The sequence below is a fragment of the Mastigoproctus giganteus genome, chromosome 1 (assembly GCF_048544385.1).
Source record: "Mastigoproctus giganteus isolate SK-2022 chromosome 1, ASM4854438v1, whole genome shotgun sequence".
Lineage (NCBI taxonomy): Eukaryota > Metazoa > Arthropoda > Arachnida > Uropygi > Thelyphonidae > Mastigoproctus > Mastigoproctus giganteus.
In genome coordinates, this window is record NC_143575.1 from 193,922,332 (window position 1) to 193,938,728 (window position 16,397).

Below are 16,397 nucleotides of genomic sequence, written 5' to 3' on the forward strand. Positions count from 1 at the left end.
CTCCTGAAATCTGTAGACATGAAGGAATTGGCATGTAGCGAAGAAAGCGTCAGGTGCCCATAGATAACCATACACAATACATGATAATGAAACTGATTTATTGGATTAATAATCGAGGGAGGAAAATTTATCCATTACTTCGTTCCAGAATTAACAGAAAAAAAAGTTAAAAGAAGCGTAAATATGTTGATTCTTCTTTTTTAACGCTATAAAAAAGAAGTGTTGCTTTGTTGATTTGCTTTTTTCCAATGTTAGAAAGGGCATAATAACAGTCGTCGTGGGTGGCACAGGTGGTAGAATCGCCGTCCTTCATGCACCGGGTGGAAAAGACCTGAGTTGTTCAAGCCCAGTCGGTGACATGAGGAAATTTTATGGGACCTTTTCACAATTTAGTTGAGTTAGTCGGTCTCAGGCGAGAGTAGCATTTTTTCTTTCACAGAAACTCAGATTTTTCATACAGTAAACAGATAAAATCGACCACATAACACACGCCATTTATGGACAGTTTACACTGTCTGTAAACCTTAGTTGCTGATGCTCCTTAAAGCCAACTGCTACCACCGCATAATAACAACAGACTCATTGAAAATAGATACATAATGGGAGAACAGCGATCTAAGCACACCAGACAGCTACTTGAAAAAATAAAATTCCGAAGACGTGGATTGTTTATCAAAGAAGGTGTCGCATTAGGACAATGATCTATCGCATAGGTGGTACGTTAAAATTAATACGATCACCAATTATAGCTTTAAATTGTTACAGTATTCCACTTATCATGTGTGGCTAGCAAAATGATGCAAGAATGACTTAAGCAATTTAAAAGCAACTTACTAATCTCTGTATTTGCTTTTATCCACTTAAAAGTAGTTCCGTTGGAGAACTCTAAATGAAATCAATCTCTTTTTCTAGGATTGAAATCATTTCTGGAACTCGTGTACTCATCAGTTTTATCTCCCTCACGTGTGCTGCTGGTCTTCCTCCAGAAATACTTTATCGGTAATGCTGCTGCTCTACAATGCTATTATCTGATGCCGAACAGAAATTTGGTTTTGTGTTTTCTCTTAGTGTGTTAGTAGTTTTGATAATACAGTGTATTCGTAAATAAACTTCCACACCGTTATTATTCAGGCACCTGCATATCTAAAAATAACCTTTATTCCCATACAAAGTGAACGTATCCCTAAACCTTTAGTCTTTATGATAGCCTTTAGATCTGTGTAACTTTCTCAACCAGTGATTTTTGGCCGCATTGGTTGGTATAATCACCGTCCTCCCTGCACCAGGTGGAAAAGACTAGAGTTTGAATCCTGTCAATAACGAGAGGAATTTTGATGGGTCTTTTCACAATGTCTGAGTCGGTCTCAAGAGAATTAGCATAGTTTTTCATCCAACAAAGAGAAAATCGATTTCAGAAAGCAAACAATTTACAGACATTATATATGGAGCAATATGACTTAAGTTATTGATGCACCTAAAACCTTACAACAACAACAACCACCACCAGTTCTTTGTAAATGTCCTCCGATTTTTTCTGCCGTTTAGCGTTCTAAATTCGACAAGTTCCACTCTATTTTTTGGGCACTTTCTTCTCATACTTACCCAACGATGATTCGCACCGGTGCACCCCAACGCGAGATTTATGAGATGGACTGTCATGCTGATGCAGGACCTTCCACGGCTTGCTACCACAACGTAGTTTAGCATTATTTTTCAGGATGTCTAGCTAGATCTCAGCATTCATGGTTTCATGAATGCTGGAGCCTCAGCATTTCCTCCATGTGAGCAGCAGCATTTCTTCCATGAATGTTGAGACTCCAGACGGTCACGCACCCTCCGACAAACCTCGTTGTCGGAGGGACGATGCAATCCAGTGGACAGCCTTATCCAGGTATCCGCTGCACCCAGACCTGCAGACCATGTTCAGTGACTCGTCCCTCCAAATCACACCTTTCCATTGGTCTATGGTCCAAGAATAGCAGGCCTTACCCAAGCTATGATATTACTTGGTGTGCATGTGGCTTCAGGACGGCTGCACGACAATGGTAACCCATATCATACAACATTCTGTGCATTGTTCTGGTATTGGCATGTATACCAATAGCCTTACTGAGGGCCTGTGTGCTGCAGAAACGTCGACATGTGTTCCAAGCAGGCAATTCTTTTCAAGGGACTGTTTTTTCGCGTTCTATCAGCATCAGAGGTTTTTCGAGCCGTTTCGTGACGTTCTGTACCTGTGCGCTTCCATTTTGCAGATCACGTCACTAATCGTCGACCTAGGAAATTTCAATGCTTCGAATGTCACATACGGACCGAATCGTTGTGGTGTAGCCAAGGTACAAAAAGTACAAGTGTTTTTGAGTGATCGTAGTTCAAGCACACATGACTGCTAAATACAGTGCTGTTTCTTGTATTCTCTCTATCTTGTGAACTCCTCTCACCGTGTAGTCGGGCCTGAGTATAAACAAAAAAAATTATTTATTTATTATCAATCCGCTCTAGAAATCTGATAACTCCATCGATTGTGACATCTAGCATTCAGTCATGCTCTTGCCTCCTCGAACGCCTACGACCATATTTATGATTAAGTCTGGCACGTGGTTCGTAGGTGAGACGTGACGAACTATCAACGGCTGGTTGATATACCTTATAATTACGGTAATATGCGTCAGTGTAACTAATGAATGAAACGGTATTTCATGTCCATCACGGCAGGAAGCTAGGTTTGGAACCGATTTTCAACCCTGGAAATCTGGTCATCTATCTAGTACCAGCTAACTAAACTACTTTTTGAAAAAATAAAAAAATAAAAAAAACACACCTTCCTCCCTTCTAAATGGGATGGAATTTCAGATCTTATCCACAAGGTGTAAAACGATGCCCGTCACTAGAGTGTGCTCTGAATCATTTTGTTGTTTTCGTTTAGTTTCCACATGTGGCAGTAGTGTGCCACGCGTTTGGAAGAAGATACATGTAAGTTGGTAAATTGAATGCTATTAGAACTAGTGAAATTTGAATTTTCAATCAAAGTTTCAGTTGGAGAGTTCGTTATTTTTATAATTTCGAAAAGGGGAACGATATATAATCATGAAAGAAATTTTGACTTCCAAATGCGAAAGGAATTTTTTTTTTCAACTTTTGGATTTTAAGAGGCTGGATGGTCGGGAATTGAGTAAAGAAAGGAATATCCATATTTTGTTTGGTGTTGAACGAGGATGTTGCCTTATTATACAAGGTAATACAAGAATTTTAGCGCAGATTTCCTGCGACGTAATTGAACCGAAGCCTTCTAAACCAGCAGAAGGTGTCGTTTTTGTAAATTTTCAAATATCCCCCATGGCAGCGCCTAATTTTGAACCTGGGCGTCCATCAGAATTTGAAATTGAATGTGCCAGGAATTTGGAGAGGTGCATAAGAGATTCGCACTGCATTGAATTAGAATCTTTGTGTATCGTTGCAGAAAAAAAAGTATGGGCAATACGTGTGGATGTCCATGCCCTTAATTATGATGGGAATATTTTGGAATCTGCAACAATCGCCACTATATCATCTCTTTTGCACTTTAGAAGACCCAGAGTAACTGTGATAGGGACTGAAGTGACTATACATAGCATTGAAGATTGTACCCCAGTTCCTTTAAATTTGCATCATATGCCAATTTGCATTTCATTCGCATTTTTTAGTGAGAAAAAATGTATTCTTATCGATCCTACAGAGTATGAAGAGAGGCTATCAGATGGAAAAATGGTAATAGGTGTTAATGCACATCAGGAAATATGCTCGCTTCATCACAGTGGGGCACTGGTGGTTACAAAAGAAATTGTACTGCATTGTGCAAAAATTGCAGCCCTTAGAGCTCAAGAGATTACAAAACTCATCAAGAAAGCTTTAGAAGATGAAAATCAGAGACGGTCTGCTGGTTTAGAAGGTGGATTTGCACATATTTTACGAACTAGTACAATACTTGCAACTAAGCACTTGCCTACTCCATTCAAATTTCAGGTAAGCGGTATGAAATATGAAATTTCTGAAGAAGAAATGCAAAATGAAATTGCAGAAGAAGTGTCAGTACTTGGACCTGGCACAGCTCATTTAGGAGAAGGACCACCACCACCTCTGTGGGATTATCAAGAAAGTACTAAAGAAGAAGGTATTAATGAAGCTGCAGCGCCACGTATTCAAATAAAACGGGAAAAAGAAGGTGGAATGGAGGAAGGCGAAGAAGAACTGTCTATTATTACAGAACAATTAGATATGAGTACAGAATCAGAAGAGAATGATTTTTCTGTGTTTTCTCGAGGCTGGTATTCAAAAAATGCCTTCTTGTAACATTCTTATTAAAGTGAAAAAATTATAACTACTTGTGTGTGATATGTTATTTGTGTGGGTGCCATTTTCTTCAGGTTAAAATATTCTTATATCAAATTTATTTTTTCATTTTATCACTGTTCTTTCCAATTATCTATTGAAAGTGGCATCATGTAATATGATATTGGCACTTGAGTGTTTTTGAAGAATTTTTTTGGGGGAAAGGGTTCTTAAAAAAGCCGTGAAATAGGGTTGAATTTGAAAGTGTCTGCTATTCTACCCAGACACGATAGGAGGGAGTATATGATGAGAGCCTTGTCGATCAATTCAGCCCTGGAAAGATTGTGCAAGGCTCAAGGGGTAGAATTTCTTTCAGCCTGGACTGTACTTGTTAACAGGAGGGATTGCTTCTACAGGGATGGGATACACTTAAATAGAAAGGGTGCAAGAATATTTGCTGTTGCTATCGAGGCAGTGTTAAGTGGGTCGGAAAACATGGGGGGAGACAAAGACCAATAGATTGACAGTAGCCACTGGCAGAGGTGAAAGAGATTCTTGCACTGCTTTTATTACAATGAGCAGAAGCCTGAAAAACAAGATGCATGATAATTCAGAGACTGCTGGGAGCCATTGCGGTACAAGTAAACACATGGGTTGTGTTAGGGTAGCTAAGAATAGAAACAGGTGCAGGTATACTTGCGGGTACACCAATGCTAGGAGTTTAGTAAATAAATTTGATGAATTTGAGGTATTGCTCAAAACATCAAACGCAGATATTGTTGGGATATCAGAGACGTGGTTTCACACAGATATAAGCGATGCAGAACTGGAATTTGGGGAGTACAACGTCTACAGACAGGATAGGAAGGGTGGAGGGGTTATGCTATTAGTTAAGAAACACATAAAATCCAAGGAAGGGAAGCCAGTCGACATCGCTGGACAGTGCAGTGTTGAGTCAGTTTGGTGAGACATAAGCATTGGGAGATGAAAATTGAGAGTAGGAGTGTGCTATAGGCCTAATGACTCTGATGAATATAATAAGAAACTGTACAGGAAAATAGAGTGGGCCAGTAAATCAGAGAGTCTTATAATGGGAGATTTTAATTTCCCAGATATTTACTGGAATTTGGGAGCTGGTCACTCGCACACTAGCAGGGCTTTTGTGGATTTATTAGATGATCGTTTTATACATCAGCATGTTCGAGAGGCAACTAGAGGGAGTAATACTCTTGATTTGATTATCAGCAGTGATTCTTCATGCATTAAGAATCTGCAGATAAATGAACCACTAGGTGGCAGTGATCACAGTGTGCTGAAGTGGGATTTACTCAAAGAGGTAACTACCATTAGGGGTAAAGGGAAGTGTTATTGCTTCCGTAAAGGCGACTACGATGGACTGAGACAGTATTTAAATTCTATACAGTGGGACCAACAGCAAATTCAAAATGGGAAGCATTCAAAGAACTTATCTTGGAAGCTACTAGGCTTTACATACCAACTAAGAAATATTGTTCAAGGTTTAGGCCAAAATGGATGTCAGATGAACTAATGAGGCGTATGGCAGAAAAGAAAAATGGTTGGGATGCTTACAAATTGACACATGACACAGAAGCCTATGATAGATACAAGTTGATCTGCAACCAAGTTACAAAGGAGGTTAGGCAGGCGAAGGCAGATTACGAGAAATCCTTGGCAAGTGTTGCAAAGAAAAATAGCAAAGAGTTCTTTACTTATGTAAACTCTAGAAGGAAGGGGATGAATCAGACTGGTCCACTTGATATTGATGGGTCAACTGTTGATGATCCTGCTCAGGTGGCTAACAAACTAAATGAATATTTTCATCGACATTCACACATGAGGAGTTATTCAGCGAGGGGAATGCCAGAGGTGTATTCAACTCTAGCAGTAAGCTACAGAATCTTGAAATAACTGGGAGTAAAGTGGAGGAGAAATTGTTGAAGATAAACACAAGAAAGGCACCCGGGGTGGATGGGATCTATCCAGTTATATTAAAGGAGGCAGCAAAGGAAGTAAGCAAACCCTTAGCCATAATTATGAGAGCTTCCTTGGACTCAGGGGAGGTACCCGTAGACTGGAAATGTCCAAATGTGACCCCAATTCACAAAGGAGGATCAAAGGCTGACACAAGTAATTATAGACCTGTGAGCTTAACTTCTGTTCCAGGAAAATTAATGGAGGCACTGGTTAAAGAATCACTGCAGGATCATTTAGACAAGACTTCAGTTATAGCTCAGACCCAGCATGGTTTTGTTAAGGGGAAGTCTTGCCTGACCAATTTGATTGGATACTATGATGCAGTCACAAAAGAACTGGATGTAGGGAGTAACTTTGATATTATATACTTGGATCTTAGAAAGGCTTTTGATACTGTTGCACATCGAAGACTGCTGCACAAATTGGAGCAGTGTGACATTGGAGGCAAATTGCTGCTATGGATAAAGGGGTGGTTGAGGGGGAGAAGACAGAGAGTGGTAATCAATGGGCACTGCTCATCGTGGACCAATGTTATTAGTGGAGTCCCTCAGGGCTCAGTGTTGGGTCCATTATTATTTTCTGTATTTATAAATGATATTGATGATGGTATATCAAGCTTAATGTCCAAGTTTGCAGACGATACATACAAAGGTTGGCAGGGTTGTCAAGGACACTACTGACACTATGCTGCTGCAAAAGGATCTGGAAAGGTTGAGCAGATGGGCTGAGAGGTGGCAAATGAAGTTTAACATTGACAAATGTAAAGTACTACACATGGGAAACAGCAACGTATCAACTCTGTGGTACTACACTGACAGTGGTAGAGAATGATAGGGACTTGGGGGTGGTTGTGCAGGCAGATATGAAGTTCTCTGAGCAGTGCAGATGAGCTGCAAGAGTAGCTCATGGAGTATTGTCAATGATATACAGGAATTTTTCCAGCAGGGATAAGGAGGTGATTATTCCCTTGTATAAGGCAATGGTCAGGCCACACCTAGAGTACTGTATACAGGTCTGGAGGCCTCATTTCAAGAAGGATGTAGAGCTGCTGGAACGAGTACAGAGAAGGGCAACAAGATTAGTGAATGGAACAAAGGGGTGCTCTTACGAAGAAAGGCTTAAGTTTTGCAAATTACAGTGTCTGGAGACTAGGCACCAGCGAGGTGATCTGATAGAGGTGTATAAAGCCTTGAATGGTTTAAGCATGCTCAATGCTGATCGGATTCTTCCTCTAGCTCAGAATAATCACCTGAGAAGGCATAAATTCAAGAGGAAAGACAGATGTAGGATAGACGTGCGGAAATTTACCTTCAGCCAGCGGGTGGATGGTTGGTGGAACAGACTTCCATCCCTTGTCGTGGAGGTTGATAGTGTAAATAAGTTTAAGGCTCAGCTGGACAGGTATTTTGAACGAACGGAGGGGTGAAGTAGCAGTGGGTTTTTTTTTTTTTTTTTTGGGTGATGCTGTATAAGCTTGCTTTCTTGCATCAAATGCCTCTACTAATGCTAATACTAATGCTAAAATGGGGGAATTTATTGTTTACCATTAAACAGACATCTAGAATTGTGGGCTTATAATAGGCTATGGAATGCCATAGACTAAACTATTATAATATTTATAAAGGAAGCATTTATCAATTTATAAAGGAAGCATTCATTTTGAATTAATTTTATTTATTACTTGAATAAATTTTAGTTGTAGTAGCTAGTTATACTAATATATGTAAAAATGTGTTACAATACCAAGGTGGCCAACTTGCATTCTTATTGTTTAAGCCTCTCTGCATATTACTTTCTGTACTGTTTTATGCTACTCTCAGTTTCATTTTTTAGAGCTTATCTTTCATATTCAAAGTTGTGACATTCTTGCATTATTTTGTTTATCAGTATGACTGGTGTTGCCACTCCTCCACTTTTCAGTATCAATCAGTTCTGTGATATTAACCAATAACTTTCCATTTGCCCACTAACTTTATAATATCACAATATTCTAAAAGAATGGATTCAAAAGCTAATTAAATTGTGGTCTTTCCAAATTTCTTGTTATTATTGATATATTTTTTACCAAATTTTTTTTTTCATGGAGACAAAACTCCAAGTTTATAGTTATCTTTAAGAATAGTAAAGGCACAGGATATGTTTTTGATATATATTAATTATAAACTTAATATAAATATATATTAAGTTTCTTTTTTGAATAATTTACGGTACTCAGTGGTAATTTTATTTCTTCCTATTTTTTTTCACTCAATTTTGTGTCTTTATAATGGTTACAGCATTTTTATTTTTAACTTAATTTTTATTACTGAAAATTGACTTGAACTATTATTATTATAATAATGTGAATTCCAGTTTTCATCCATTTTTTTTTTTTTTTTTTTTTATCTGGTCTTGAAAATGAAAGAAAATCATTTAAGTGGTTTTCTTTCTCTTCTATCCTTTGACTGGTATCGTCCAAAATGTTACTACCATATACTTTTTGATATGGACACCTAATTTTAATTTTAGTTAGTTTCAGCGAAATAACTTGCACAGATATACGGAAGAATGAAGAATTTTCAGATTTTTGTTTTGGTTGTGCTTCATATGCCTTAAGTTTTCCTAAGTAACCATGATATTTTTATTGCTGCCCATTCCATGTTTTCCTGTGTTATTTGTAACTTTTTGATTGAACTCAGTGCCCTTTCACCCACGGCCCTTCTGAGCCGTTCTCATTGGCTGTACCCGATACTGAATCTTGACCAATTGTTTTTAACTTATAATTCTCTCTTATTTTTGACAGATATTTGTACAAGAAAATAATTTCTGTAAGATTCTGGCTTATTAGTTTTGGATTAATTCAGTATATGTCAAAAGTACCAGTTATTCCTCCATTACCACATTAATTCATTCGGTTATTAATTTTCTGTTATGTTTCATTTTTAGTTTAGTTCTGTTTTGATTCTTGAGTATAATTTAAAAATGGCAGACCAGTTAAAAACGAAATAACTGAGAAATTATTAAACCACTTTGTGATTAAATATGCCAAAAGCCTTACTTTCATAATTTGCCTTTACTTTAATTTTCTGTTTCCTTTAGTATTAGTATGGGCAAAATTATGCAAGAAGTAAAGCTTATACAGCATAAATTAGTGAAAAAAAAAAACTTCACATGCCTTCTGCACTCATGCTGTTTCTTTTAAATTTGTGTGCATCATATGAGAAAGTGTAAAGAGGCCATCAACATTTAGTTTACTTAACCCTTTTAAAGCTTTATAGATTACAGTTAAGTCACCACAGAGGCTGAAATTTAGAGAAGCCCAGTCTTGATAAAAATATCCTTTTGAGCACCCAACAGTCTCTTAATCTTGTTGCTCTACTCTGCATTCTTTTTAAGATCTAGATTTTTACTGAAATGATGATTCCATTCTAGATGTGGCCTAACCACAACTATTTGTAAATGTGGTAATCACTTATTTGTCTTGCTAGGAAAGACACTACATAATTTACAGAAATTTGAGCTATTCTAGAAGCTTGTCTGAAGTGCTGACAGGCTGCTAGAACAGAACTCATGAAGTAAAAAGACTTGATCCACCTGATGGTTTGAAATGTTTAGCTATTTCTGTAAAACTTAATGCAGAATAAAGCAAGTTATTTTTCCATTCTTAATATAAAATAATATAAAATTTTCCATTCTTAATATAAAATAATATAAAATTTTCCATTCTTATATAAAATATAATTAATATAAATACAGATAAGTTCTGTATTTTGATTCTCTTCTTAGGTTCTTATTGTTCCAAATAATACTATTGAAGCATCCAGTTATTTTGTTAGTGTTTTTTGTCTGGTCTATGACTTCATCTGCTATTCTATTGCTGCTGTTAATTTTTGTGTTTAAATACTTAAATTTCATTACCTGTTCTGTTATTTTTCCTTCTAATTCCAATTTAATTCTTACAGGGTTCTTAGAAAGTTTATGAATTTAATGAAGCAAATTAAATTACACTTGGAATATTAATAATTTTAATTAATTTTATTAAAATGAAAGATAAAATAATTATTAAATTACACAGAGTTAGGATAACTTTTATTTTCTGTTTTGTGGCCAGCAGAATTTAAACTACTTAAGATAAAAATATATAAAAGTACATATACGCTGCCATACCATTAAAGCCTGACTCCTGCATATCTACAAGTAACCTCTATTTACTGGAAAACTAATGTGTGCTGGGCGCCTCTGTAGTCAGGTGTGAAGGAGCAGCAGAGCGTAGCACACACTTCTTGATTAGACCTGGGTTCGAGCCCGTCACCACCAAATGCGGAGGATGCAAAAAGGTCAGGGAATGACCACCGCATATCCCCAGAGCAATATGGCCTTAGTTGCTAATGCTCCTAAAAACCAAATAACAAATAACAATGTGTGCTGAAACACTTAGAATAAAAATAGATAAAAAATATATATACCGACAAGCCAAAACATTATGACCACCTACCTAATACGATACGATGTTGGTCCTCCACATGAAGCCAACAGCTCATACCCAGTGAGGCAAGGATTTCTAAATGTCTTGTGGTATCTGGTACCAACATGTAACCAGCAGTTCCTTTAGCTCATGTAAGGTCTGTTGTTGAGATGCCGCAGATCAGAGCTGCTGTTCCAACACAAACCCATGACATTGACATCAATCCCATGCTTGATGGGATTGGTGTCTGTGGAATTTGGAGGCCAGGGCAATACCTGGAAGTCTTCATGTTCCTTGAACAATTTGGGCGGTTTGTTCGGAACAAACAGCTGGAAAAGTGGGCTTCTTTAATGAATTAGTGTTTGCATCATGACATCCCTGCACACGTGGCAATTTCAATTCAAGAATCTCTTTCAAAGTGCTCCATTACTGTGGTCTTGCAGCCCCCCTAGATTTAACTCTTGACTTTTTTGTTTCCCAACATTAAACCATTCTTGAGAGGTAACAGATTTGCAATGACTGAATGTAATTTTTCAGAATGTAACACAGAAATTATTAGTACCAAAATAGACCTACCAGAATAATTCCTGAAGTTAAAAAAGCATTTGAATAGGCAATAGTGTTAAAGAGACTGCTTCCCAGGATATCCATTCAAACAACTGGTAAGTTCTAAATATTAGTGCAGTCCCTGAGCTTTTTGATTACACCATGTATATAGTGAATGTTTTATATTGTCATTTGCAGGGGTGTGCTGTCCTGAGGGATCTAGGGGTGCACTTCACCCGGGCGGCAACGTTCAAGGGAGTGCCTGAAAACTTGAAACTTACATACACATATAAAGAAAATTTTACAGGGAGGGTGCGAAATTGTGATTGGCACCTGGGCACCATATACCCTGGGAGTGCCCCTGGTCATTTGTAAACATTAGTAGTAGTCAAGCCCTGTGATGCAAGAAAGCAAGCTTATGTAGCATCAGACCCAAAAAACATTCATTCCCTCTAAATGTTTGTCCAGTTCCTCCTTGAATTTATTTAAACTATCAACTTTCACAACAGATGGAAGTTTATTAAATTTATATCCCCTCAGGTCCATAATCTGAGCAAGAGGAAGAATCCCATCAGAATTGAGCCTGCTCAACCCATTCAAGGCCTTATACACCTCAGTCAGGTCATTTGCAGGTACCTAGTCACCAGACACTGCAATTTGCAGAACTGAAGCCTTTCTTTGTAAGACCAGCCTTCTCTTTCCCCTGACAAATCTTGTTGCCCTTCTCTATACTTGCTCCAGCAACTCCTCATCCTTCCTAAAATGAGGCCTCCAGACCTGTATGCAGTACTCAAGGCATGACCTAGCCATTGCTTTATAGAAGGGGACAATCATCTCCTTTTCCCTATTAGCAAAATTCCTGTATATCATTGACATCACCTGCCCTGGAAGCCTGATGCATTGCTCAGAAAATTTCATATCTGACTGCACAATTATCATATCTGATATGATAACTGTGAATTTCACATCTGACTGCTGAATATTTTTCACCCTGAATTTTTTTCTCTCCTGTACTTGTTATCAGGAGAGACTGCTTCTACAGGGATGGGATACACTTCAATAGAAAGGGTGCAAGAATATTTGCTGATGCTATAGAGGCAGTGTTAGGTGAGTCAGAAAACTGCTATTTTGGAGGGAGGGATACAAGGACTAATATATTAACAGTAGCCAGTGGCAGAGGTGAAAGTGATTCTTGCACTGCTTCTATTGGAATAAGCAGGAGCCTGGAAAACAAGATGCAGGGTATTTCAGCTACCTTAACACATGGGTTGTGTTAAGGTAGCTAACAATAGGAACAGGTGCATGTATACTTGCATGTACACCAATGCTAGGAGTTTGGTAAATAAATTTTATGATTTTGAGGTATTGCTCAGAACATCAAAGGCAGATATTGTTGGGATATCAGAGACATGGTGTCACACAGACATAAGGAATGCAGAACTGGAATTTGGGAAGTACAATGTGTACAAGAAGGAAGGAGGCATGGTTTTGTTAAGGGACAATCTTGCCTGACCAATTTGATTGGATACTATGATGTAGTCACAAAGGAACTGGATGCAGAGAATAACTTTGATATCATATATTTCGATCTTAGAAAGGCTTTTGATACTGTTGCACATGGAAGACTGCTACACAAATTGGAGCAGCGTGGCATTGGAAGCAAATTGCTGCTAGGGATGGGTGAGTGAGAGAAGACAGCGAATGGAAATCAATGGACACTGCGCATCGTGGACTAATGTTATTAGTGGAGTCCTTCAGGATTCAGTATTGGGTCCATTGTTGTTTTCTGTAAATATAAATGATACTGGTGATGGTATATCAAGCTTAATGTCTAAGTTTGCAGACGATACAAAGGTTGGCAGGGTTGTTAAGGACACTAATGACAGTACGCTGCTGCAACAGGATCTAGAAAAGTTGAGTAGATGGGCTGTGAGGTGGCAAATGAAGTTTAACATTGACAAATGTAAAGTACTACATATGGGAAGCAGCAACCCCAGAGTGACGTATCAACTCTGTGGTACTACGCTGACAGTGTTAAGAACGAAAAAGACTTGTGGGTAATTGTGCAGGCAGATGTGAAGTTTTCTGACCAGTACAGACAGTCTGCAAGAGTAACTCAGTGTCTTGTCAATGATATACAGGAATTTTTCTAGCAGGGATAAGGAGATGATTATCCCCTTGTTTAAGGCAATGGTCAGGCCATACCTTGAGTACTGTATACAGCTCTGGAAGCCTCACTTCAAGAAGGATGTAGAGCTGTTGGAACGAGTACAGAGAAGGGCAACAAGATTAGTGAATGGAACAAAGGGTTGCTCTTACGAAGAAAGGCTTAAATTTTGCAAATTACAGTGTCTGGAGACTAGTCACCTGCAAGGTGATCTGATTGAGATGTTATAAAGCCTTGAATGGTTTGAGCATGCTCAATGCTGATGGAATTCTTCATCTTGCTCAGAATAATCATTTGAGACGGCATAAATTCAAATTGAGAAAAGACAGATGTAGGATAGATGTGCAGAAGTTTGCCTTTAGTCAGCAGGTGGTTGGTGGAATAGACTTCCATCTTTTGTTGTGAAAGTTAATAAATTTAAGGCTGAGCTGCACAGGTATTTGGAAGGAACAGAGAGGTGATATGGGAGTTTTTTTTGGCTGATGCTGCATGAGCTTGCTTTCTTGCATCATATGCCTCTACTAATGCTAATTAGTCCCAAGTCTTTTTAATTTTCTACCACCCTAAGTGTAGTACCACACAGTTGGTACCTTTCTTTGGGGGGTTACTTCTATCCATATGTAGTACTTTGCATTTGTCAAAGTTAAACTTTACTTGCTGCCTAAAATAAAATTAAGTAGTCCAGAGGATTGGCATTTTACAACTCCAGGGGCTCACATCTGGTGAGTATGGGCTTGTCAAATCCAGGCTCTCTCTCTCTCTCTCTCTCTCTCTCTCTCTCTCTCTCTCTCTCTCTCTCTCTCTCTCTCTCTCTCTCTCTCTCTCTCTCTCTCTCTCTCTCTCTCTCAGGGTAACTTGGGATTTTTTTTTTTTTTGGCTGGTACAGCATAAGCCTTAGACTTCCTTGTACCATGTAGCTAATAATAAATAATAACAAAGCATAATTCCATCTCATTGTGCAGAAGATATTGTTCAAGATGCTTGACATGAGAAAGAATTCTTAATTTAAAATTTTTTTTGCGTTTCTCTTTCAAAAATATATGCGGTATTTTGGAAGAGAATGGGAAGTAAAATTATTTTTATTGTAAGCTCATACACATAGTCTGTGTTAGGGTAACTAAGAGTAAGAATAGGTGCATGTACACCAATGTTAAGAGTACAGTAAATAAATTTGATGAATTTGAATGCTGGACAAGACATCAAAAGCAGGCATTGTTGTAACATCAGAGATGTGGTGTCACTCGGATATAAGGATGCAGAATTTGAATATGGGGAGTACAATGTGTACTCTTTTCAACATCCTTAGAAAACATTTCTTATAATAAACGGAGTATAAAGAATTGGCACATGTATCGGGATAAACAGCATCACTGGATCCCACTCCTTCCCTCCAGAACTCCGTCAGTAACATAATGTCTGGACTCCCAGAAGTTGACTTACCTGTACCTATCGACACCCAATAATAAAAACAAAACAAGCTTTCTTCACATCACCCAGAGTGGCAACTTTATTATGAACAAGCAATTGGTCTGTAATCGTTGGACGATTTAGGGTTAGGCTCTATTGGTACGGTAAAGACATAATATGTGTTCCAGATGGTACGGTAAGCTCCAGTTGTGAGGATGGAGTTGTATGCTTCAAGCAGGTGGGCAATGATATATGCACTACGTAATTTATTGAAATGGAAGTTGCAAAAATATATCTTTGATCATTCTACATACAATTTTTATCACTTAGATGATAAACTGTAGGTTTCTCATCTAAGTGATAAACATTTTTAATATTTTAAGACTAATATTATACTATGCCTCTGTGAATTATTCAGTGGTAAAACCAACTCACTGGATCACCTGTAGTTTTCATAGAACATTTTTCAAATTCACTTTATTCACATCCTTGAGATCTTGATATCTGCACGGGTGTCTAGCTTTTGTTTTTTCTCAGTCATCATTGAACTGTGTCCCTCTTGTAGTGACGAAGGTTCTTTTAATTCATTTATGAATACACATTCTGTAGTTTTAATGAGTTTGTGTTTAAATTACACATCGAGTGATTCAAAGTTGATTTCTATCAGCATTTCAGAAGTGTCCGCTTAATTCTCATTTTGGACCCAACTGATTCAACTTTCACCACACTTCCCTTTAAAACTAGGTTCGACCTTGTTGTGACAGAACAAATTCTTAAGGGATTTTAAACACGGTTGCTGAAGTCGTCGGTCTTGGGCACTAGAGTTTTGGTTATTTTTGTCTCCTGGAACTCAATTTTCGTCAACCAAATAGGTAATCTACGCGAAAATTGCAAACAAATATAGACATAATATTCTGGCTCCTCTTCACCTTAGTGGCCTTGCCACTAAAACACCGAGATGCAGGGCCAAAAAAAACAACAGCACCAAATATGCTAACTCTACTCCGTATAAAGCAGGAAGAGCAATCGAGTTTCTATACTCCTTTACAAAGCTCATGGAAATGAAAACATAAACATACAAAGAATTCGTGGGTAGTACAGTTGATAGGATCGGATCGCCGTCCTCCCGACACCTGGTAGAAAAGACCTGACTTTGAGCCCCGTTGATGAGAGGAGGGATTTTTACAGGCCTTTTTTCCCAACGTGGCTGAGTCAGTCGATCTCAAGCAAAGGAAGAATGGAATTTTTTGCCCCATGGAAACTCGGATTTTTTATCCACCAAACAGAAAATCGACCTTAGAACACATGCAATTTATAGATAACATACACAGAGCAATATGGGCTTAGTCGCTGATGCTCCTAAAATCCTACAAGAACAACAACATACAAAGGCGTGCCACATCGCTCTTATTACAGGTTTATAGATGAAGCGTTAACTGCTTAGTTAAGTTGTTTCTTGTTTCCTGTTACACATGCATAAACTTTACTGTGGAAATATAAGCACTGTCTCACACAAAGTGGAAAATGCCA

General features: G+C 38.1%; 1 pseudogene; it reads left to right on the top strand.

Annotated features, from left to right (window-relative positions):
• Positions 1 to 2,887: 2,887 nt before the first annotated feature.
• Positions 2,888 to 4,360, top strand: LOC150091403 (exosome complex component RRP45 pseudogene; annotated as a pseudogene).
• The last annotated feature ends 12,037 nt before the right edge of the window (positions 4,361 to 16,397 follow it).